This window comes from Octopus sinensis, linkage group LG6, assembly GCF_006345805.1.
Source record: "Octopus sinensis linkage group LG6, ASM634580v1, whole genome shotgun sequence".
NCBI lineage: Eukaryota > Metazoa > Mollusca > Cephalopoda > Octopoda > Octopodidae > Octopus > Octopus sinensis.
This window is the reverse complement of record NC_043002.1, coordinates 118,581,274-118,608,079: the sequence shown is the minus strand read 5'-3', so window position 1 is coordinate 118,608,079 and position 26,806 is coordinate 118,581,274. Positions and strand designations below refer to the sequence as shown.

At 35.9% G+C, this 26,806-nt stretch overlaps 1 long non-coding RNA gene across 1 annotated transcript in view; it reads left to right on the top strand.

Moving 5' to 3' along the window:
• The window catches only part of LOC118764034, a 10,718-nt gene extending 2,894 nt beyond the window's left edge, over positions 1 to 7,824 (top strand). Inside the window, exons 2-3 of the long non-coding RNA XR_004999819.1 lie at positions 1,427 to 1,606; positions 6,803 to 7,824. This is a non-coding gene — a long non-coding RNA (uncharacterized LOC118764034). The remainder of the gene's footprint in view (positions 1 to 1,426; positions 1,607 to 6,802) is intronic.
• The last annotated feature ends 18,982 nt before the right edge of the window (positions 7,825 to 26,806 follow it).

Genomic DNA, 26,806 nt, shown 5'->3' with positions numbered 1-26,806 from the left:
CCGCTAAGTTACAGGGACGTAAGCACACCAGCAAGCGATGTTGGGGGGACAAACACAGACACACAAACACACACACACACACACCACACACACACACACATATATATATATTATATATATATATATATATATATATATATATATATATATATATATATATATAGGCGCAGGAGTGGCTGTGTGGTAAGTAGCTTGCCTACCAACCACATGGTTCTGGGTTCAGTCCCACTGCGTGGCATCTTGGGCAAGTGTCTTCTGCTATAGCCTTGTGACTGGATTTGGTAGACGGAAACTGAAAGAAGCCTGTCGTATATATGTATATATATAAGTGTATGTGTTTGTGTGTCTGTGTTTGTTCCCCTAGCATTGCTTGACAACCGATGCTGGTGTGTTTACGTCCCCGTCACTTAGCGGTTCGGCAAAAGAGCCGATAGAATAAGTACTGGGCTTACAAAGAATAAGTCCCGGGGTCGATTTGCTCGACTAAAGGCGGTGCTCCAGCATGGCCGCAGTCATATGACTGAAACAAGTAAAAAGAGAAAAAAAAGAGAAAGATATATATATATATATATATATATATTATATATATATAATATATATATATATATATATATATATATATATACGACGGTCTTCTTTAAGTTTCCGTCTACCAAATCCACTCACAAGGCTTTGGTCGGCCCGAAGCTATAGTAGAAGACACTTGCCCAAGGTGCCACGCAGTGGGACTGAACCCGGAACTATGTGGTTGGTAAGCAAGCTACTTACCACACAGCCACTTTTGCGCCTATCTTAACATTCTTTTATAAATCTCCCGAATAACAGTATTTGTGTTTAAATTGCCGACTCGATATCACTTCGCTGATACAACTTGTTTGAGAGATAATTGAACATGACACTATCTCATTTACCATCACGTAAAAGATATGATACTTTGTACATGCATTTAAGAAATATTCAATGAGATCCAAATAAAAATCTTATTTGATGTTTAGATATAATTTTTGTTTGATTTTTTTTTTTTTTAATCAACAAGTGCTACTTGTTTAAAAGCACTATTTGCAAAATCGTACCAGGATTCCTCTAGCTAACTATGGTATTCTTAATTCATGCTACTTTAAAATATCTTACACGCTTTATGTTATTTTATGACTGCCTAAGGCCTTCCTCTTCTACCTTTCTGTATAACTGTCAAAGATTTATTAGGTCGAAGTAGACATTGATCAATATCGCGTTAAAGGCATTCCGTCCTGTTTTCTACAGCTATTACTTTTTCTCCGCAAAAAGAATAGCCTGTGTCATAATGTTTAGAGTGAAATGAAGATATTTGTCTCTGCTTTGACATTCAAATCAATACCGAAAGACTACTGTTTTTAAACATAATTCCCAAGATAGAATTAAACTATGCAAATGTTTTCATTTCTAGTAGAAGCATAGCTGTAGTAGATCGATGAATACTCTCCACTGAATAAGAGAGAACATTGTCTTCATTAATATTGATGGATTCTATAACTATGAGAACCCTTTAATAAATAACAAAATGGAATGGCTCAGTTATTTATTTATTTGAACGACTGGCAAATGAGCTGCAGTTTCTCCGCCAGTGGTAAGTGGCATGGACATTTGTTTTATTATTCATCTGTTTGTACCACTCTCTATTATACCCATTGCTTTTCACCTGGTTTCGATAAACCAAGTAAATACTGTTCTATGACACAAATTTCTTGACTGAAGTATGTCCTTGCTGTTGAATACATTATTGAGCGACTTTCTATTCAAGAATAACTGTTTCTGAGCCTTAAGACTAACCTCAATTATAACTTAGAGAACAACGGTTTCCAAATCAGTGGCTGGGAAGGTAGGATCCCACTAGCTTTATCAAAACAGTCGAGTATGTTACGGTTTCTAACTCCCTGATATGAAGATGGAAGAGCTCCCAGCTAGTAAGGTGATGTCGCGAACCCTACTTTTTAAAATACTTTTTAAAAACACGCAGATTGAGCAAGCGGAGACTACGCTTGTTGGGAAGCGTGTACGATAAAGATAAAAGATTGGTGAACGTTTGTCAAAAGAATAACATAACAGAACTAACAATCGTTGATTCATTGATGTGGAACCTAAATCAAATTGACACAAAGAGAAAAGTAAACACGTTTTAGACATATATGGTGATAACAAAGATAATTAATATAGTCCAGTAATCCTACTAATAAAGTAGTCTGGTTTCTGAACAATAGTAATGTACTTGATATTGTAATTATTTTATCATAATATTTAAATATACTATTTGAATAGTTTATAAAAGAAACTATTATTGCAGAAGTCTCAAAATATAGTATCACCCGGCTCTTACATATAGGGAAATTGAACAATAAAACAATTCAAGGCTTTAGACAGACAGACAGGCAGACAGACAGGTAGATACATACATACATACATACATACATACATACATACATACATACATACATACATACATACATACATACATACATACATACATAGACGGACAGATATAGTTATACTGAGGTATATATATATATATATATATTATATATATATATATATATATATATATATACACTTGAGAAAAGCCTTGTATATTTTTACTATTCCACTTGCAGACTGTAATCGTAATGTGCGAAAAAGGCGGTTGATTTTTTTCTGAAAACTCTAGCTTATCCAGATTGTCGGCTACATTCGTGTCAGAACTCGCTATCTCTCCATACCTAACGACGCTATGAACACCAGTCCTCTTCTTGAAATTATTAAACCAGCCACGACTGGCCATAAATGTGTCTGTTGATGTCTCCTCCGTCGATGTTCCAGGGTTCTGCTTCAGGAGAAACCCATACAGCGCTCGTGCTTTTTCTCAGATGCTGGTCTCAGCAATCGTATCCCCAGCGAGTTGCTTCAGGAGAAGCAATTTTTCCATCCTTTCGTGGACAGATGTGCGTTGCTTAGAGCCTGGAGACACCCTTTACTGTTATAACAGCCTTTTTCTTCAAGATGGTGCAGATCCTCGACGTACTTCGATCGTAAAATAGTAGCAACAAATGCACAAAACACTGGGTAAAGCACAACAGGGATGCTGTCACAACGAGATAAACACGCAGATTGAGCCAGCGGAGACTACGCTTGTTGGGAAGCGTGTACGAGCCCAGCGCCGACTGGCACTCGCTTGTATGAAACTCGCTCGTACTTCAAGACAAAATTTCCTACGAGCCTCGGCTCATGCAACAAATTACTCTTACAATGGTGCACTCGTACTGTGAGGTGGTTCTACTGTATTAGTATAAATATGAATCTATAATCTGGATATAAAAGCTGGAGGTTTCGAAATAGTTGTCCACAGTTATCCTCTTTCTCTTTTATTTTCGAAGAGGTATTCACATTAACCGGCCAGCTGACCTTTATGACGGTACTTACCTTTCCTTGTCTGTCCCTAAAAATATCCGATCTGTTATATTTACATTTCTCAGATATTTTGATGGAAATGTTCCACCAATATTCTTTGTGCTGATGTTTATGTATGCATTCAATAACAGTGGGTTCTTTATATTTATTCCAGGACAGTTTTCTTTTCGAATCGCATTGCATGTTTTAGCGACATTGTATCGCATAGGGAGATGATACCTTGATGATATTTTGGGGCAGTTTCTAAATTCTGGTGCAACTTAAAATGGCATGAAATTTGATATAATCTATGCTTGTATGTATGTATGTATGTATGTATGTATGTATGTATGTATGTATGTATGTATGTATGTAGGCATGCATGTATATATGTATGTAAGTATGTATGTACGTTTGCATGTTGTATGCGTGTACATATGTATGTACTCAGTAGTATGCTGTGATGCAGTATAATTTACCTATTTTCCCAGATATTTTGATCCCGTTGTCTAGATCAACATTCCACTCCCGCAAACGTATTATTTGGGTAAGGATAGGCAAGATGCATTCATGAACATGAGACACGTAATATTTGAATAATCACAAAAAACTTTTGTTGATATTTCGAACGAATCCAGTAGTACGTTTCGAGTGGTTACATAGCAAGCTGTTACGCAGATTCCACTGCCTTCAATTGCTACAATCAAAACGCGGTATTTGAATGTTACAACTGAAGACACAGGATCTGCACAATATCCAGTTGAAACGTACGTATTAAATGCATTCCAAACAGCAGTAATTATTTTTATGATGATTCAAATATATTCATGTATGTGGGGGAGGGTGTAATCTCAAGATTTCATAATATGGAATCTTAGGTATTCGGAATAAATACTATATTGAATTTACTTAAAATACATACACATGATTAACATACGTAAATCTGCAAGTCTTGAACACAAGCACGCTGTCACGAGCCTCAAAATAGATTATGAGAATCATGAATATTTAGCTTCACGTGAACCATATATTACACTTAAAGACAATCAAGACAAATGGAAGTTAATCAAGATAAGTATACTTACCAAGTACATCATTGATTCCATGATAATTACAAGAAAAGTTGTTCTTTACCGTTAGGATAGCGCAAGCATTCTTAACAGAATAACTTTGAGATATCAACAACATTGAATCTTTGCACAGTTTGATATTGCATTCTATTCTAATGTAACTAAATCCATTCTCCACACGATCTTGAGTCAAAAACACTGAAAAATATCATTTATATTTTTCAGTATTAAGACCATTCTGCACGCAAGAGAACCCCACATAAATATGACTGGTGTGTGTACGTGCATGTGTGTGTGTGTGTGTGTGTGTGTGTGTGTGTGTGTGTGTGTGTGTGTGTGTACGTGCGTGTGTGTGTATGTGTGTGTATGTGTGTGTGTGTGTGTGTGTGTGTGTACGTGCATGTGTGTGTGTGTGTGTGTGGTGTGTGTGTGTGTGTGTGTGTGTGTGTGTGTGTGTGTGTGTGTGTGTGTGTGTGTGCGTGCTTGCGTGCGTGCGGATACAAAACAAAATTTCGCAGCGTTTGCCGTTCAGGTTCAAATGTGCAGGAACTTATTAAAAATGTACGTACCACGTTTTGGTACGCTTTGCATTGTATGCTGAAGAAATTCGCCGAGACAAAATGTCACACATGTACTAGTGTGCTGGAACGCGTTAAAAATAAATGCACTCATCATTCTATTGATCCGCTCAGCTCCGCGTGCTTATTATATCATTATTTCAGCTTGACAAGCCTTGATACACACCAGCAAACATTTTGTTTGCTGTTTCCTATATAGGAACACAATTTCCTATCTAGCTATATGACTTAGTATGTATGACTAAGGAGGGGACATCTTGCCGAAATACCGGGTTTTGTTCACCACTAATATCATATCGAGCTTGATTTGTGTTTTTTAATGCAAAATGCACATAGGGAAAATTTGCTTTCCAGTGATGTGAAATCACTCCGAAACACCGGATCCGGTTGTCCCATTGCGTTACTTGATGTTTGTACGTTTTAGAAAGAAAGCAAATTCTGTATGTGCTCTCGGAATCAAAATCTCGCAGCGAATTCTATGCGGCTTCGAGTACACTGGAAAATAAAAATACATGTTTAAAATAAATGCACAAGCCATTATTCCGACCCATGCTGCTGTGAGCAATAATTGCAGTGTTTCCAACTTTGCAATAACACACACACACACACACACACACACACACACACACATCAATAAATATATTTTGATTGCTGTTTTCTACATGGATACAAATGTTCATATCTAGATTCAAGTGACCGATGCAATGTCTTTCACTGAGAAAGTGAAAAACCTCGCCGAAGCATCCTATTCACTGTTGACGTCACGTTGAGCTTTGTGAGTTTTTACACATAATGAACAGAAGAGGAAATTTGTTTCCCGAGACAAAATATATATTTCTTCAAGCATCTCTTAATAGCGTTCCATTATTCGTGGCTCTATGCTAAAGTCGTATATCTTTGCAGGGACTGTATCTTCATTTGCCACCTTAGCCCAGCCTTACTCACTTTATTCAAATTTCTCCTGCACCTGATGGTAACTGTTCATTTGCGGCTATTTCTGCTTTTGTTGTGAGTGCTATGTTGTTTCTTCCATTAAAATTATTCTTACCTCTCTTATGATGCCTTTCTTAAGAGGAGTAATATACTCTTTTACTTGTTTCAGTCATTCAAATGACTGCAGCCATGCTGGAGCACCGCCTTTAATCGAGCAACTCGACCTCGGGACTTATTCTTTGTAAGCCTAGTACTTATTCTATCGGTCTCTTTTGTCGAACCGCTAAGTGACGGGGACATAAACACACCAGCATCGGTTGTCAAGCAATGCTAGGGGGACAAACACAGACACACAAACATACATGCATATATATATAATATATATATATATATATATATATATATATATATACATATATACGACGGGCTTCTTTCAGTTTCCGTCTACCAAATCCACTTACAATAGCCCGAGGCTATAGTAGAAGACACTTGCCCAACATGCAACGCAGTGGGACTGAACCCGGAACCATGTGGTTGGTAAACAAGCTACTTACCACACAGCCACTCCTGCACCTATATATTTGAGAAACTAATATTTGACAAAATATAAAAGCTACCGCTGTTGTCCCTTCATACTCGCTGCTGATTTTAGAAACTTGTTTGTTGGTCTAAGAGTGCTTGTATTAGGTTGAAGAATAATTCGCGACCGTTTTTCTTTCTTTCAAATTTAAAAATGCACGCAGAAATAAGCGCATTCACAAGATGTTTTTTGCTCTACAACATAGTGTATTTTTTTTTTTTTTTTTGATTTTTGTGTATTTTCAGATCATAAAAATAGAATGTCAAATAGACAAAACTGGGTATTTATTTTCGACACCATTTGCTTTTTCTATTTAATCGAAGTGTTAAGGCCACCGAAGCTGCTCGTGAGATTTGTGCTGTGCATGGAGAAGGAGCAATGCCTCAAAGTTCCACCCTCCGTTGGTTTTCGCACTTCAAAAATGGGAATGTTTACCTCAAGGACGGATCACACACCGGTCAACCAGAGAATTGGCGAAGTAAATGGATTGTGATAAAAAAAAATTGTAGTGAACCACCTTCACTCAATGGGGAAGGTTCAGAAACTCGGCGCTTGAGTGCCAACCACTTTGAGCGAAAATAAAAAAAATCAACGCTCTACAATCGCTCAACACATGGTCTCAAACAGCGTTTTCTTTACCGCATTGTCCCTGGCAATGAAAATGGTGCTTTTACGCGAAAAGAATGGCTCAACCCCGACAAACAAGTGACTCCGCGAGCAAAACAAGACCTTCATCGTCGAAAGACCATGTTGTGTGTATGGTGGGACTGGGAAGGCATAATTCATTACGAACTGCTTGAGCGCAACCAAACTCTCAATGCGGAGCTCTACCTTCAACAATTGCACTGACTCAACGAAGCAATTCAGCAAAAAAACCGAATTGGTGAAATGGCGTTCTTCCGCAACACGACACCGCCCATCCTCACATCTCTAATATGACCAAAACCACAATTCAAGAACACGAACGGGAAGTGCTGCCTCATCCTCCATACTTTCCAGATTTTCAGCTCTTTCAACCGCTTTTGAATGCTTTGCGCGGTGTATCGTTCAATAATGACGTGGAATTGAGGGTTTGGTTGTACGAATTCTTTGAGTCAAGACCGGGAGATTTCTATCGCCGAGGCACTGAAAAACTTATTGAACGATGGGAGGAAGTCGTAAACAACAACGAAGAGTATATTATTGATTAATTTATTGTAGTTTTCTTTATGTTTAAAATAAGTTTGAAAAAACGCTCATGAATTATTCCTCAACCCAATATTAAGGGTCAAATATTGTCTCCTAGAAAATATAGATCTTTCTCATACTTGACTAGTGTATTCGGTTGTAGAGTAAAAGCCCTGTATTTGCCAGTATGTTTGATGATGTGGTTGCAAGCACATCAAGAATTTGAATTGTTTGAGATGAATTTTAAACAATAGAAACTGTAAAACAAAGAAGCATAATAATCAGATATTTGTTGGGAAACAAACATGATCAAAAAACTGAATAATTAATATTTATGCAACAATTAAAGAAAATTGGATCAGTTAAATACTTATGATAAAGAATATCTCAAACACGATCATTCTGCAAAACATGTATATCGTATTTCATTTTGTTATTTTCGTTTTTAATTTTGTTCGTAGGGCTGTCACCAAACCATCTCAGGGCTGATTTTATTAATCATTATTTCAAGCCAATATTAAGTTCTAGGGGTAAAAATGTATAATTGTTTCAAAGGTGAGTATGATGTTCAAATAATTGCAGTGTGATAAATTTTGCATTAGTAATAAAACAACCGATAGATAACTGGTCCCTAGGAAAATCATAATTCCATTTAATTCACTCTACCTGACTACAGACTGATGGGAATAGTAGAGACTGTGCTCACTGAACATAACACGCCTTTTTAAGATAAAATGTTCCAATGGAAAGAGTGAAATGTTTACTGAAGCAGAATCTAAGTCTGCTTCAAGCAGATATTTGTATGCTTTCACATAAAAAGTTTAATTGTACATAGTTTCGTCAGAACACAACATTCCCTAAATTATTCTTTTCTACTCTAGGCACAAGGCCCTAAATTTTGGGGGAGGGGGACAGTCGATTAGATCGACTTCAGTACGCAACTGATACTTAATTTATCGACTCCGAAAGGATGAAAAGCATTTGAACTCAGAACGTAAAGACAGATGAAATACCTATTTCTTTACTGCCCACAAGAGGCTACACACAGAGGGGACAAACGGATTAAGTCGATTACATCGACCCCAGTTTCTGCCAGCTCGCCGCTGAACATTCCCAAAAATATTGAATTAAAACTGACGGTATTTGATCTTATATTTCATATTCTTCAGCTCAGTTAATTATGTCAACTTTACTATGCGTCTTTACACTTTAACATGCTCTATTGAATTTCAACCACATATTGACGCATAACGAACCTTCATATTTGCAATTATCAAGCCTCTTTAATCAGTAATATAATTGTTTTATGTAGCTATTGGCTGTTGGGTGCTGTAACCTTTTCTTCTGAAGTAGGATGAACATACTGTTTAGCAGATTCACAATTCTACCAGCTGTTGACAATGCTATGCATGCTATTTTTCCAATGCTACAGCAGTTACTGAATAGTTATCAACACCTTACTAATATCAAATGTGTGTGTATTGCATTTCTTCAGGGACATTGGTTGCATTTGTGCTAACAATTTACGTGAAATAATAAAATGCTCGACTATTAAGCTTTTAAAATAGAAGAGATACAGAAGCTAAAGCTGGATGAAGTAATAATGATATTATATATATATATATATATAATTTAACCTTAAATTATACTCTCTTTACTCTTTACTCTTTTACTTGTTTCAGTCATTTGACTGCGGCCATGCTGGAGCACCGCCTTTGGTCGAGCAAATCGACCCCGGGACTTATTCTTTGTAAGCCTAGTACTTATTCTATCGGTCTCTTTTGCCGAACCGCTAAGTGACGGGGACGTAAACACATCAGCATCGGTTGTCAAGCAATGCTAGGGGGACAAACACAGACACACAAACATACACACACACATATATATATATATACATATATACGACAGGCTTCTTTTCAGTTTCCGTCTACCAAATCCACTCACAAGGCATTGGTCGGCCCGGGGCTATAGCAGAAGACACTTGCCCAAGGTGCCACGCAGTGAGACTGAACCCGGTACAATGTGGTTGGTTAGCAAGCTACTTACCACACAGCCACTCCTGCGCCTATCAGCATTTATTTTTTTAAAAACATATAACTTCGTAATAATTGAAGAGGAACTATGATGTAAAGTGAGATCATATTATATTATGTACAAAACAAGATATTTAAAAGTGTTGCGATAGGTGTGGGAGTGGCTGTGTGGTAAGTAGCTTGCTTCCCAGCCACATGGTTCCGGGTTCAGTCCCACTACGCGGCACCTTGAGCAAATGTCTTCCTCTATAAACTCGGGCCGACCAAAATCTTGTGAGTGGGATTTGATGGACAGAAACAGAAAGAAACCCGTTATATATATATATATATATATATATATATATATATATATATATTATATATATATATAATATATATATATATAAATAGATGAGTGCATTTTACCTTGTTAACAATTACACGGAAAAATAAATAAATAGTTACCAGGGCAGCAAAGATCTCACAAGTAAGATGTATCTTGTTAACTCCATTTTTTATTCATTTTTTATATATATATATATATATAATATATAATATATTATATATATATATATATATATATATATATATATAAACAAGATAATATAGGCGCAGGAGTGGCTGTGTGGTAAGTAGCTTGTTTACAGACCACATGGTTCCGGGTTCAGTCCCACTGTGTGGCACCTTGGGCAAGTGTCTTCTACTATAGCCTCGGGCCGACCAAAGCCTTGTGAGTGGATTTGGTAGACGGAAACTGAAAGAAGCCTGTGGTATATATGTATATATATATATATGTATGAGTGTGTGTGTTTGTGTGTCTGTGTTTGTCCCCCTAGCAGTGCTTGACAACCGATGCTGGTGTGTTTATGTCCCCGTTACTTAGCGGTTCGGCAAAAGAGACCGATAGAATAAGTACTGGGCTTACAAAAGAATAAGTCCCGGGGTCGAGTTGCTCGATTAAAAGGCGGTGCTCCAGCATGGCCTCATTCAAATGACTGAAACAAGTAAAAGAGTAAAAAGAGTAAAGACTGAAAGACAGCTAAACTTCCTTATCAAGTTTCAGCATGCTTCTATATATATCATCGTGTTCTCCGTGACCGACCAGGCTATCAGATGTTGCTACACATCGCTGGTCACAATGCGCTTCGCATTGTTTCAAATGACGCCACCCCGCTAGCTAAGCGAGCAGTCCAACAGAAGAAAGAGTGAGAGAAAGATCGCCACCACCACCAGCCGGACCCTCGTAGAGCTTTAGGTGTTTCCGGTCAATAAACACAACGCCCGAAACCGCGATCCTACGACCACGAGTCCGCTGCTCTAACCATTGGGCCATTGCGCCTCCACACACACACATACATGTATGTATTTCTTTGTCCTATTGTTTGTCCTCCTACCATCACTTGACAACCGATGTTGATGTGTTTACGTCCCCGTAACTTAGCGATTCAGCAAAAGAGACTAGGCTTACAAAGAATAAGTCCCGGGGTCAACTAAAGGCGGTGATCCAGCGTGACCGCAGTCAAATGACTGAAGCAAGAACATGAGCATTCAATCAGATACAATCCGTTTCTGACATATCTTCCAATCGGGATGCCAAGCAGCTTCATAAAAATATCAGTTAACTATTCTTGAGTAAAAATTATGTTAATTAGTATGCATATTTCTGAACGATGTGCTTGAGAAGTTTGTTTTCACGATCCTATTACATTATTTATTTCATCGAATAAGAGAGAACATTAATTCAATGTAACGGTAACTATTTATTGAAACTGCGGTTACAATATTACTGCAATATTTCCAAAAGAAGATACTTCGGAAAAATTACATGATGTTTAAAATATTTAATCTAAGAAAGAATGTAGTGAATATTGTACTTATTAACCAGACAAAATATAGTAGCAAACTGCCACATGAAGTTCACTTTACATTCATAAATATAATACAAAACTTTGAAACCAATCACATTATCATTATAAACACAAAGTATGACTTAACGAGCTGCGGAAATTACCTTAATATATTAGTTTTAAATAATATATTATATGTCAGTAGAAGGGAACACAAAACAAGAACCAAGTAGACATTTCAAATAATTTATTATATTCAACAAACTCCCGGCATTTTCAAGTAGTCATTGAATAAATTGGAAAGTGACAAAATACATGTAGTATTATTAGCACAAAGGGAGCCAACTCTGTCATAAAATTACAAAAAAAACATTCTGGCCAAAATGGTAAATAATAGTCAGTTGCTACAGTTGAAATTACATGATATGCCACGCTTCCGCCTTATATAATCTTTAGTAAGAGAGACTGAAAAAGTCTAGCAATGTCGCATTCTATCTCTTATGCAGGTGTTCAATGATAATGTTATTAATACAGTCCAAGGGGAAAGAACAGTATTTAAGCAAGTAAAGTGTGAAATATTTATCAATCTTGCTAAGTTATTCGGAGGGTGTTCCAGTGTCGCTCACTGAATTCTGAATATCGTTTCGCGTGGGCTTATAATGAATAGATTGTCACTTCTGGTTTATCAGTTATTTTCTATTTGTTTCAGTCGTTATCGCATTCGAGGGTAGCCCTTAAAAGGACGGTTATCGCAATTAGATCCGATCCAAGAATAGTCCTAAAAAGGACTGTTATTGTAATTAGATCGGATCTGAGAGTAGTCCTAAAAAGGACTGTTATCGCATTCAGATCAGACTTGAATTAGCCCTGAAAAGGACTGTGGTCGTAATCAGCAAAACTGGACAGACGAAAGCAGTAGTTGAAAGGACGAGCAGACAAGAGGTGTAAGTTTATACAGCGATTTATTTCAGGCGGGAAATAGCAGTACAAAGGTTCGAGGCGGCGTGAGTGGCGAGCGTGGCAGGCGAGACGGACACGATTTACATCAGTCGAGTGCCAAAAAGCCAACTGCCTTTACAGCGATTTATCATGTCTATTTATACAAAAATATCAGCAGTGATGTTTAGGCAGTGTCCAATAGAGTGGCAGGTAGGTAGCTTTTGTCCAATGAAAGGTCAGGCAAGTCGCTGGGGGTAGTTGCTTTGTTTTCTCTGGTGATGGCAGATGTATTTCCGGTGACTGTACACATATATAAATATTTACATATATATATAAATATATATATATATAATATATATATATATATATATATATATATATATATATATATATATATATGTATGTATATGTCTACACACACACATATATATACAGATATACATACACGCACGCACACACACACACACACACACATATATATATATATATATATATATAAATATATAATATATATATATATATATATATTATATATATATATATATTATATATATATATATATATATATATATATATATACATTCATATATATGTACACATCTACTACATATGTGGAAATTTGTGAGTGTGTTTGTTTGTGGTGTTGTTATCTAATTCCTCCCACATCGTTTTATCGATTTTGGTGAAACTTGACACGTGAGTAGAAATCATGTCTGAAAAACTAGTCACATACTTAGATTTTTGAAACAATCGATAATAGGGACCCTGGAAGGGATTCTTATATCTAGTACATATATTATTTTTAAACATCCAAGGGAAATTACCTTAATATATTAGTTTTAAATAATATATTATTTTTAATGTATTATTTTTAAACATCCAATAACCCATTCGTTCCTGAAAGGGATCCTTAAATATAGCCAAGCGAAATAACCTATTCCTGTTCGTAAATTATTTCGTATGAATCAAAGTGAGTATGCTTATTTGTTAAAGAGTGGAATATCTACAGTTTTTTGTGAGTATTTTGAATTTCCCTCAAAATAAGTTACGGAACTTACATATCAACAGCTTTCGAACACATAAACAATCAGCTTTAAAACCATGAATATCTACAGCTATCATTTTTCCTTTCCCCCTGAGTATTCGAAAATGTAAGCATTGTCTTTATTCCAAGAACACTACAGTTTTGTCTGTTCGGACAGACAAAAAATCATCTCCAGTAAATTTTAAAAACTTCATATCTACAATTTTCTGTGGAAAAAAAATTAACTCCCCTTTCTTTTGGTCCCTCTTTCCGTGAATATTCGAAAATGTAAACATCCTTTTTATTGTAAAAAAAACACCAGTTTTTTTCTGAACGAACATACAAATGAACACCTCAAAAAGTTTAGAAACTTTAATATCTCCAATTTTGTGTGAACACTTTGTCTTCCCTTCTTCTCTGACTAACAGAATATGTAAACATGCATTTTATTGTAACAACACAATTAAATGCACGATAAAAAAATTAAGGAAGTAAGCACCTGCCAATATATGCATACTGCACAACTACAAAATCTGCAAACCACAGCAAAACTTTTAAAAAGAACAATTCCAAAAGAAAAAGAAATTCAGTAATTCAAAAATCCAACAAGGTGAACATCTCTTCCTCCTACTATTCCCAAAGACTGGAATATCTATAATTTCCTCTCCCTGAAAATAAAATAGGTTAGGAAGCTTACATACCTACACCTTTCGAACATACAAACGATCCTCCTTTTTCTTTTAAGAACACTACCATTTCTCTCTGTGCGGACATACAAAAGACCATATTTAGTAATACAGTTCTATATTTAGTAAATCTTAAAACTTTACTATCTACAACTTGTTTTCTTTTCTTTTTGATTCTCTGTGAGTATTCGAAAATGTAAACATCCTTTTAATTGCAAAAGTCCTACTGTATTCTCCAACTGGACAGACAAACGAACATCTCAAGGGAACTTTTAAAATTTTAATATATTACCAAAATACGTAAACACACATTTTATAGCAACAACACAAATGAATTCAGAAATTCAAAAGTTCAACGACGTGAATATGTGTGTGTATATGTGTGTATGCGTGTGTGTGTGTGTGTTATTATTGGTTTTCTACCAGTAATTACCAATAGAACAGGTTAAATTGCTTCTTTTCGAGGAAGCGCTCTCAGCGGCCAATGATAGTAGTAAACATATTTGACCTCTGCTGACACAAAGGGTACGAAGATTCTTTTGTCTCTATGGCTGACCTCTCCACCATCTGCCGAATCTATTTATAGACCTGTCGAATATGATCTATTCACCAAAAGGCTGCCTAACTATTCCCTTGAACAATAATAATGAAAAAAATAATAATAATATGCTGCAGCTACTGATACTAAATACTACTAATACTACAATAATACTGTAACTACTACTATTATGATAGCACAGGAATCTGAGGCCCACCTACCACCCCTACCACTACCCCACTCCTATTACTGTTGCTGTTGCTGCTACCACTGCTGCTACTACACAAAACGATAATGCCAGTGATGTCAGTGATGATGATAATAATAATAATAATAATAATAATAATAATAATAATAATAATAATAATAATAATAATAATAATGATAATAATAATAATGATAATAATAATAATTCCTTAGCAGTTCCAGTTGTTACCTATAGCTACAATGTGTTGAACTGGAATATGAGTGAAGTAAAGAATATAGATAGGAAAATACGCAAGCTCATTGAAATTGAGAAAATGTGGCATCTCAAGGCGGTTACAATACCAGTGATCGTAGGAGCACTATGAATGATCAAGACGGGAACCGAAAATTATATGAGAATGATCCCTGGCTTACCATCCCTGCAAGAAGTGCAAAAGATTGTCTTAACTGGTACATCACACGTATTGAGAAGAGCATTGTCGATGTGAGAACTATTACTACCCATGTATTTTAATTTAACTTTTAAAAAAATGAACGAACTAGTGAGTTTAGTTTAATGGCCTACCAATGTATACAATGAGTCTCTTTGCCCTAGGAGTCGGGAAGACACTCGGCAAGAAATGGAAGCAAATTTGAAAGAAGAAGAAAAAATAAGATAATAATAATAATAATAATAATAATAATAATAATAATAATAATAATAATAATAATAATAATAATAATAATAATAATATGGCTCTCATGGCTTCTGATCTTAACTGATTGGAAGTGTTATCATGTACATTGTTTTGTCTTGGTATAAAAGATGGTCTACAGCAAATATTCTGCTCAATGCCACAGATTTGCTTGTCAGTTGTTTGACCTTAACCAGTTGAGCATGTCCCTTTGTGGCTGAGGTTATGTGCATTTCTGATCACGAGCAGAAGTAGTGGGGGAGCATCATAGCCGTGTGTTGAGAGGGATCCTTTGGGGTTTGAATAATTCACCTCTGGAAACATAGGTGTTTCGTTCAACATCCTTAAACAATCCTTATTCAGGGACGTTTTGAGCGGGATGGGTTACTCGACCAGAAGAAAATTCTAACTGGGCCCCACCTGCAAGGTCATGCGCTGTTTATCTTGATATGAGATCACCATGTCGCGCACAAATACAAACAAGAAATCATACCACCTAACAAATATGAAGAAGAAGGAGGAGGAGGAGGAGGAGGAGGAGGAGGAGGAGGAGAAGAAGAAGAAGAGAAGAAGAAGAAGAAGAAGAAGAAGAAGAAGAAGAAGAAGAAGAAGAAGAAGAAGAAGAAGAAGAAGAAGAAATTACCAAAAACATGTCATGAAAAGAAATTACCAAAAACATGTAATGAAAAGAAATATAACAAGTAACTGCAGAATATGTGGAGATGGACAAGAAACAATAAATCATATTATCTCTGGCTGCCCAGTCCTGGCTAAGAAGGAATATATTCACAGACATGACAGAGTTGGAACTTACATACATTGGAAGCTATGCCAACATTATGGAATAACAACAGAAAAAAAATGGTATAGGCACACACCAGAAAAGGTCACAGAAAACGAGAAAGCAACCATACTCTGGGATATGCCGATACACACAGATAGAGAAATTAAGGCCAACAGACCAGATATAGTTGTCAGAGATCATGAAGAAAAAAATGCTTTCTAATTGATGTATCAATACCAGCAGAAGACAACGTGTCTCTAAAAGAAATGGAGAATCTTTCAAAATACAGAGACCTGGAAATAGAGATAACCAGAATGTGGAATCTAAAAACAGAAACAATTCCTATCATAGGGCATGATAAAAAATATTCAGACAAATACATAACAAAAACACCAGGACTTACAAACACATATAACATACAGAAAATTGCACTACTAGGCACTGCACACATCCTACGCAGAACACTTTCCATACAATAACCATCAGAGCATCACAACAAATCACAGCACATACCCAAGGCACACAGAGCTGCGCTCGGTAGTGAAGTGAAAGCACGCTATAAAAATAAAACTACTGAATAATAATAATAATAATAATAATAATAATAATAATAATAATAATAATAATAATAATAATAATAATGGTTTCAAATTTTTTCGCACAAGGCCAGCAATTTCAAGGGGAAAAGGTAAGTCGATTACATCGACTCCAGTATTCAACTGGTACTTATCTTATCGATCTCGAAAGGATGAAAAACAAAGTCTATTCGAACGTAAAGACAGCGAAATGTTGCTAAGTATTTTGTCCGGAGCACTAAAAACTCCGCCAACTCGCCAATAATAATAATAATAATAATAATAATAAAAATAACAAGCGTTAGCTTCTTTTCTTTCTTTTTTTTTGTTGTTTGTTTGTTTTATTTCGTTTTTTTTCCTACTTCTAAAGATTGGTAGTTGTTTTTTAGTGTGATATAACCGGCACACCTCTATCAAAGGTATGCTGGTCGTATACATGTCATCTTTTTTTATTTAATCTTTTTATTTTTGTTACATACAGTATCCAAGACTACGTTACTCAGTATATCCATACTATTTATTTTTAAATCGTAGGGTGTGATTTGAAGGAGAATTAGCTACAATTTCTAACAAGATGGATGCTCCGAATGAACTTTTCACCGTATTCTACTAACTAGCGGGCAGAGTTTGTTGCTTTTGTTGTTTTTTAAACTTTACCCCAATAGCAACCTCAAGGGGCACAGAAACTAATGTTGAACTACGATGGCACTTCACTCGTATTCTGACAAGTATACTGGTATGCGATGTGAAGGCGCGTGGCTTAGTGGTTAGGGCATTCGGCTCATGATCGTAAGGTTGTGAGTTCAATTCCTGGCGGCGTGTTGTGCCCTTGAGCAAGACACTTTATTTCACGTTGCTCCAGTCCACTCAGCTGGCAAAAATGAGTTGTACCTGTATTTCAAAGGGCCGGCCTTGTCACAATCTTTGTCACGCTGAATCTCCCCGAGAACTACGTTAAGGGTACACGCGTTTGTGGAGTGCTCAGCCACTTACACGTTAATTTCACAAGCAGGCTGTTCCGTTGATCGTATCAGCTGGGCCCCTCGTCGTCGTCGCAACCGATGGAGTGCTCCTTATACTGGTATGCGAAAGCAATGGATGTAGCAAAGTCTATCACGATTTTTGCTGCAGTCATACAATTTTGAAAGAAAACAAAAAGATGAATTATTTTGAATATTGGCAACATCTCACACATGGTTTATAGGATACTGACAGACGATGGAGTTGGATGCAGGTATTTCGGTTTGTTCAGATCTCGGCCATTGAATTTACTGCGATATAATTGACTCGTAACATTCTTGGCGTGGGCAAACGAATTACGCCTATCTGTCTTTGACTGTATCGATGCTACCGCCTGCAACGCATTGGAAAATGAGGGGGTATCATGAAGCAAAGTAAAAGAGCGAGACAAAATTGAAAATGCAAAGGGGGACAGAAGAGTGATGGAGCTGGAGCAAAAGGAAGAGAAAGAATGTAATAAACTAATATAGATTTTAAACTATAAATTATTAAATTGGAACAGTTCAATCATGAAACTATTAAATTATATGCGTCACAAAATATCCAGCTTATAAACGATGCTAATATTAAAAACGCGAAACTTTCAAGTGCACTTTGCATGCCTTTAAACACACAAAATGGCGAAAGAGAAAAATACTAAAAACGGTAATTTTCCCATTAAATTTGAATTTCGATCGACTGCTAAGAGCCTTGGCAGAAGAATAAATTGAGCCAATTTTGCCTTTATTTCTTTCTTTCTCTCTCTCTCTCTCTCTCTCTCTCTCTCTCTCTCTCTCTCTCTCTCTCTCTATCTATCTATCTATCTATCTATCTATCTATCTCTCTCTCTTTCTTTCTTTCTTTCTTTCCCCTCTATCTAATATGAAATTATCGTGATCACCTTCTTCCTTCTCTCTCTTGAAATCTTCAGATATGATATCTATGGCAATAACCGCGAAATTCTGTCTGTCTGGGACTCCTGTATCTCAGTCTTCATTTGTTCTTCATAGACATATTATACCTTTTTGAAATCAGGATGATCCCGAGATCTGCCCTTCATTTGGTTCTTGAACATCCAGCATTGGGATATGATCTAAAAGCAATTGGGTTACTATTTCTAGCAGGTAAGCCTTGGCTGATTCACGCCATATTGGTTGGCATTTGTCAGACGACGTCAGAGATCAAAGGGGAGATAAATGACATTCGCTTCGTTAATTTTACGTCGAGGTAAGAACTTTGGGACTAATTGGCCAACAGTTGGAATTCAAATTGGGACTGGAACAATAGAATGATTGCATTACAGAATTAATTCTCGTCCGTCCTTAACCTCTGGTCAAACACCACCAGAGCATCCAGTATTATAGACGTATTATAGTCATGCTATTTAGCTCCCTTTACTTTTGGGCTGCAGACCCAATTAGCCCTCCGCTGGAGCTACCTTAAAAGTCCGCATGAAGTGCGGCTTTTAAGCTAGTAATTAATAAGACCGCCTTGGATTGTGTACCTATGAAGCAAGACATGTTAAAACAGTCTGTTTACAAATAGATTACCAAATATTCCAAAACCTGAAAAGTATGTTATCTTTAGTAATTTTCTGATTTGTCCGAAATGATTGAATAAAAGAAAATTAAAAGAGGAGTAACCTTCTCAAATACTTCTCTTGGCAGGTGGATAAATCAATCTTAGAAGCGATCATAGCGAGAACTAAGGAACTTCAAACTCTACATAGCGACGAATCTTCTCTTTTTCGGAGTTACCAGCTTACAGACGATGGTCAAAAGAACACGAAAATCCCGCTTAACTTAGTTAAACACATACACACACACAATCTGAAGAGAAAGGTGCTTTATGTCTATGTCCTCAAATATAAATTCAATTTTAAAATATCTATTGGTATTATTACATTATCTCTTCAATGTCTCTCCTTTCTGTGACTCTTTCTCACCAGCCATAGTTCTGTGTTTACAGAACTATGTGCAAATTCGAATGGTGAATGGCTCTGTCTTTAAAGTCTTTGAGACAGCCACGCGTATATTGAGCAATAAACCCTTTTATGAATGTTGGAAGCAAGCTAAGAATTTATAATTTAATTTAATACGTCTTTATTAGAACATCTATCAATATTATTATCACACATACATACATACATACATACATACATACGTGCATATGTATGTATATACATACATAAATACATACATACATGCATGTATATATATATATATATTATATATATATATATTATATATATATATATATATATATATATATATATATATATATCGCATCTCTATCTCCTTATATCATTGATTCATGGATATTCATTCAGCCACTTACGATATAGATATAAATATAGATTACTATAATTTACGATATAAATCTCTGAATTTAAGTTGTATACTCCTATTTTGCAACATTTATCAATTGATTGCGGTTCTCTTTCTCTCTCTTTTATCCCTTTCTGTCTGTTTGTCTTTTTTTTCTTTTTTTTTTTCATGGGCATATGTTCCCGCAGTCATATTTAAATGCCTAACGTTGGTTTTGTGTTGATGAGAAAATTACAAAGACTGTTGAAGTATAAAGATATTTCATAATGATTGTTCTCAGTCAACCTAATATTTATTTATGTTATATGATTCCATCAAAAGGTTATTAACATAAATAAGAATCGACGACTTGGATATGAACGTGTTTAACTATGTTATCGCTGTTTTGTTTATTTTGTGGCTGTATCTGAGAGAAAAAGAAGAGATACATGCATGTTGGTATATTATTAGAAGAAAGGGATATGCTAGAGACGGTCTTAAATAATATGGACTAACAATATAATCTCCAGGTGCAATTAAGATTGTATCTGACTAGTTTTGAAACCTAAATTTATCTATACCGACAAAAGTGAATGTTCTCGAACCTTCTGTCGGAATTTCGGAGTGAAAGTCAAGGCAGTCGTTTTTTTATGTCTACCGACATCCTGTCACATCTGAACCAAATATATATGTAGGTGGCCATATTGGATATTTGCATAGGCGTTTTCACTTATGTTGCAATAAAATGATCAAAATTGGTAATATTTGATACACTGTGGATCTAAATCTAACTAAAAATGCACAGGAATGGATTACATGGAAAGATCTGCTATAAGAAAGAATCCCCTTGCAGAATACAAACGGGTTCAAAAACAGAGAAATGCGACTTAAGTGCATGTGTGTACGTCGTGTGTTCATCTTCTGTCTACGCTGTATCTGACAAAATCAAATAATTAGGAAGAAAATGAAAGATAAATTCATTCTCTGCAGTTCATAAGCTTGTATACAATTTGAGAAAATGTTCATGCACAGAAAGAGTCAGTGAAGATTGCAGAACAAGCGTGATACATATGTATAAAAGGACGTCATGGTATCATTATTGTAAGTAAAATTGTGAATGCACGTAGTATGTATGTTTACATCGTTACATATTCATAAGAAGAGAATAAGAAAGGAAAGGATATAAATGAGTGCAATGTAGAAATATATAAAAGAAAATCGTATATAATGTTTGTACGTATCTGGCCAATAAACTCTTCTGACATTTGGGGTTTTAATGTTTCTTTTGAATCAATATTCCTCTGTAGAGTATTTACAGATGTCCTGACAGGAGTTAGTGTTTTCTTTTCTTTACATCTGATGTACGAGATTTGGATGCTGATATAAGTTCAGTAACATTAAAGGTGTTTCTCTTTTTATTTTATTGTTCGATACTCCTTTTCATCAAACATAACAATCATGAGGTATTCGGAATGTGTATGCAAAACACGACAGGGTCCTGCGTAAAATAAGTGTAGCGCTTTCTCTACTGTTTGACTGCGAAAGCAAGACGGCGCAGGGATATGCGTGTAGCCATTTCTTGTCGAGCAAGCATAATTGGCAATTCACACACACAGAGACACACACACACACACACACATACTTTTTTATTGAAGCTAAAAAAACATCACCAAAAGCTGCTACTCAGAGTTTCACGTTCCCGTTCGTCGGGCAGTTGTGATCAAGAATGGCATTAAGATTTTATTCCATTCTTGATCACAACTGCCCGACGAACAGGAACAGGAAACTCTGAGTAGCAGTAGTTTTCTTGTGGTGTTTTTGTAGCTTTAATTTTTAAAAAAGCATATTACTCTGCCTTCAGTATTCGAGTACTATTTATGTGGTTACTCGTGTGTGTATGTGTGTATATTTGTGTATATATATATATATATGTGTGTGTGTGTGTGTATGTGTATATATAAATATATATATATATATATAAATATATATATACAGGTGAGTATACATATATATATGTGTACGTATATATATATATATATATATATATATATATATGTGTGTGTGTGTGTGTGTGGTGTGTGTGTGTGTGTGTGTGTGTGTGTGTGTGTGTTTGTATATACATACATAATTAAACTCATAATTAAACTCATCGTTAAGCATGTTGGTACCTCCAACCATCATCTGTAAGTATTTCTGCCAATGTAAAAATAAGATAAGTTTTAACCACAATCTGATACTGAGTATTATTAAAAGTAGATACTCTAACCACCACTTTGAGTTACCATATGATTTTAAGCTGTTTTAATTTGAAGATAAAAATATTCGACCATTCCATTTGAGGCAGGGTGATAGACTGCTGTATGAGTTCTCTTAATGCCAAGCAAATGAGTGATTTCAATGAAAAGACTAGATTTATATTGCCGACCTCTATCAACAGTTATGACTGCAGTCATTCCAAAATGCGAAAGCCAGTCATAAAGCAATACTTTGACTATAGTTTCAGCCTAAATGTCTAGAAAAAGAATGATTTTCGAAAAACTAACAAAAGCATTTCTTTTTATGGCCACTGACGTTCTTTTACAGCCTCTACAAGATGTAGGTGTGCTGGTTATCCGCGTATGCGGTTTGATACTTGCTGTTATAAAATTATCAAATATTATAATACTGATTAAACTGCAAATTTAAATCCTAGCAGAGATGGTGTAGATTCAATTCCAAAAAAGGATCTGCTACAAATTGAGTTAGTAAACATCTCAGTAACAAAAACTATTACAAATGCTAGACACAAGCTCGGAATTTTTCATTTGATATAATTTTATTTCTATCCTTTTTATTTATTCATTTTTTTTTTACTTGTAGAATCTGACCGAATGAGCAATGTACATAACATTCGCGATTAATGAGACTGATGTTATTAATGTTCCTCTTAAACTGTTCCAAGTCGACACCTACAGCATGGCGATAAGCAGGAAAGAAGTTCCAGAAAGGGATAGCTTGAGCGAAGTGGTTAGTATGGGAACTGATGAGAATCGACAAGAGGAGAAAGTAGTCTAGGGTGCCTGAGTGGGTGTAACGCAGGCTAGACAACTCCTAGGAACAAATGCCATTACAATCCTTGGTACACCGAGGATGTTCTTCTGCCGAGAAAGATCCTCATTAATAGTGAGATCTAACATTTGTAGTGATCGTGAGGGCTCTAGTTTGGCGCTGCTTTTGTTTAATAAGTTTGTGTTGCGAAGGTATTTTCCTGAAATGAGTAGTCATTGCATTATTGTACTGTTGAAAGAGTCAAAATTTGGATGTCCAGACTGAAGAATGGTTTTGAGATCTCTGTACATAGAATCAGAACAGGTGTAGCATGTGCTATCTAGAGAGTGCATATGTGATGTATAGTTGGGGAAGATTAAGAAGAAATTAAGGTTTGTATTATTTGGATATTAATCTTCATTCCTCCTTAAATTTCCCATTAAGAGTGAACGTTGTTGGACCTGACGGCAAATGGGTCACTGACCTATACAAGTATTGGGTTGGCGCATAATTTTTGCGGCTTTTTTCAGCAAATTTTATCCAACAAAAACAATAACATGTAACAAAAACATCTTTAAATGATTATTCCGGAGCATAGTCACCGTCTACTTCAATTACTGCTTCCCATTTGCTTGACCGTCATCTAAAGATGTTTTTATTCAATATTGTTATTGTTTTTGTTGAATAAAATTTGTTGAAAAAAGCCGCAATAATTATGTACCAACCTAATTAAAGAGTGGCGGACACACCAGAGTTGATAGGATGTGGGATGAAAAATTTTTGTGAAAACGTAGTGTGATCTGATAGGAAGCTTAGTGATGGGAGACAAGTTGAACTCATAGACGGGGAGTTTCGACATGACACAGTGTTCAGTCATCTATCTCGTTGATATACCTCTCTTTACTCTACTTGCCTATTTTAATATGGGGCGGGGCCGCCTTTGGCAGTAATTACAGTTCAAATTCTACGAGGTATAGACTCGTGCAAAGTTTGAATTGTTTCCAAAGGAATTTTTGTCCATTCTTCAGCTAAAACAGTCTCCAGTTCTTGTAGTGATGATGGTGGAGGATATTGACTCCTTACTTGTTTTCCTAAAACGCACCATAAATGTCCAATAATATTGAGATCGGGGGACTGTAGTGGCCAGATAAGATGTTCCACTTCACTAGAATATTCCTTGTGCCATTCACTAACAACTTTAGCTGTGTGAATTGGTGCATTATCATCCTAAAAGATTGCGTTTCCCTCCGAAACAGTTCCGCAACCATAGAATGAATCTGATCAGATAAAATGCTTAAATAGTCTTAATTATTAATTCTGCCATGAAGGGAAACCATTGGTTCCGGCGGATTTCCAAGATATAGCACCCCACTCAGATCATCACTGATCCTCCTCCATGTTTAACAGTTGGAAGAAAGCAGTCCTTGTCAAATACTTCTTTTGGTTGTTTCCACGCGTATACTCGGCCGGTGGTAGGAAATAAGGTAAAGAATGACTCGTCTGAGAAAATAATATTCTTCAACTGCTCTAGGGACTAATTCTGTAGGTTTTTACTCCACTCTTAACGCTTTGCAACGTTTGTTTTCGAAAGTAGTGGTTTTCTGATTGCAACCCTCCCGCGAAATCCGGCTTTGTGCAGCTCCCGGCGAACGGTTTTTGTGGAAACTGGGTTCTCTAAATGGTCATTAAGCTCTGCAGTAATTTTGGGAGCTATATTTATGTGATTCTTTCTAATAATTTGCGTAAGAATCCGACGGTCCCTACCTGAAAGTTTCGGTTTTCTTCCGGAGTTTTGTTTCGACGAAGAGGTTTTTCTCTCTTTCTCAAAGGCTGTCATTACTTTCAAGATAGTACCTCTTGATACATCAAACATTTCGGCTGTTTTCATTATGGTAGCACCTGCCATACGAGCAACAAGGGATCAATTTTTGAAAGTCCAATAGATCTGTAATTTTAATGAATTTTAATTACCTTTTTCTGATGATATCTGAATAGAAACAACAATTTTAGCAAAACATTAAGCAACACTAATGATAAATCAAAAAACATAAAAATAAACAAGCTTTTGACTGTTTTATAGATATTTCAAAATTATGATGCTATGATGCTAAGTGTTTCCATTCTTTTGTCCAACTCCTGTATGTATGTATGTATGTATGTATGTATGTATGTATGTATGTATGTATGTGTGTATGTATGTATGTATGTATGTATGTGTGTGTATGTATGCATGTATGTATGTATGTATGTATGTATGTATGTATGTATGTATGTATGTAGTATGTATGTATGTATGTATGTATGTATAAACACACACAATGGGCATGAATATGCCTACCCAAGGACAGATAGGCGTCAAGTTAGTGCTGGGACAGTTCTAATTTTCAAAATCTAACTTCTAATTAGAGTAGTTACCCCAGAAGCAGGTGAGTAGGCTACAAGAAAGAAAAAGATTCGTGTGAATGCCAAAAAAGAGGGATAAACAATCATAGGTGTACGAACATATTTACTTAAGTTGTTACATAATATTACAAAATAAAGTGATACATTTACAGTTATTTCAATGCATCTTGTAAATACTCGATATTATGAAGCATGTTATGCAATTAGGAGTAACAAAAGCATATAAGAAGATTTATATCAGTACACATAAACCAGGATACATAAGTATCTTGTGCGTCCATAAATAATACATCATCGTCAGAAGAGCAAATACCAAATGCGAAGGAAGGGAAATGTTCCAGGAATAATTAGTGACATCGAAAAATCAGATAAAGAATGAGTGATATAAAGAAAGAAAATAGGTTATTGTCGAAGACGAGGTGGAGAAGAAAGAGAGAATGCGAAATGATGAGAAGTAAATAAATCAACTAGTAAGAAAGACATAAAGTAGAGGATGAGGTTAAGGATGTAGAAACCTAGTTTAAAAGGGAGGAGATAAGGAAGGAAGGGTTATGAGAGTGTAGGAGAAGGAAAGATAACGATTAATGTGTAAAGAAATATAATGTATGATTAGGGAAGAAAAAGAAAATGGGGAAAAAAAGATTAAAAAATTAGAGATAGTCGATCATTCTAAGAAACCTGATCTACTGCAAGGAAGGGTTATAGATCCAAGTAATGAAAGAGGGTGGGGTGGTAGATGTGAAAGTGAAATCATAACAAAGAAGGGAATGCTAAGAAGAGAAGATCCTTTACTGCATTTAGAGAAAGCGCGGTCGCCTGTTAACGACCTCGTCTGAGATCAATGTCTGTTGATTAAGAAGGGTGCCGATAGATGTAACACATATGAGGGAGGATTACTACCAAGAATGTTAGTACTAACAGGAATGTTAGTAGGAAGCAGGGGCTGTTTTAAGCCAATTAGATAAATTTCTTCAAATTGAACCCCGTGCCAAGTGAGGGCCCTGCACATACGCTCGACTTGTAAGAAAGCAACACTTTCATATGAACTTTCAGTTTTTAGT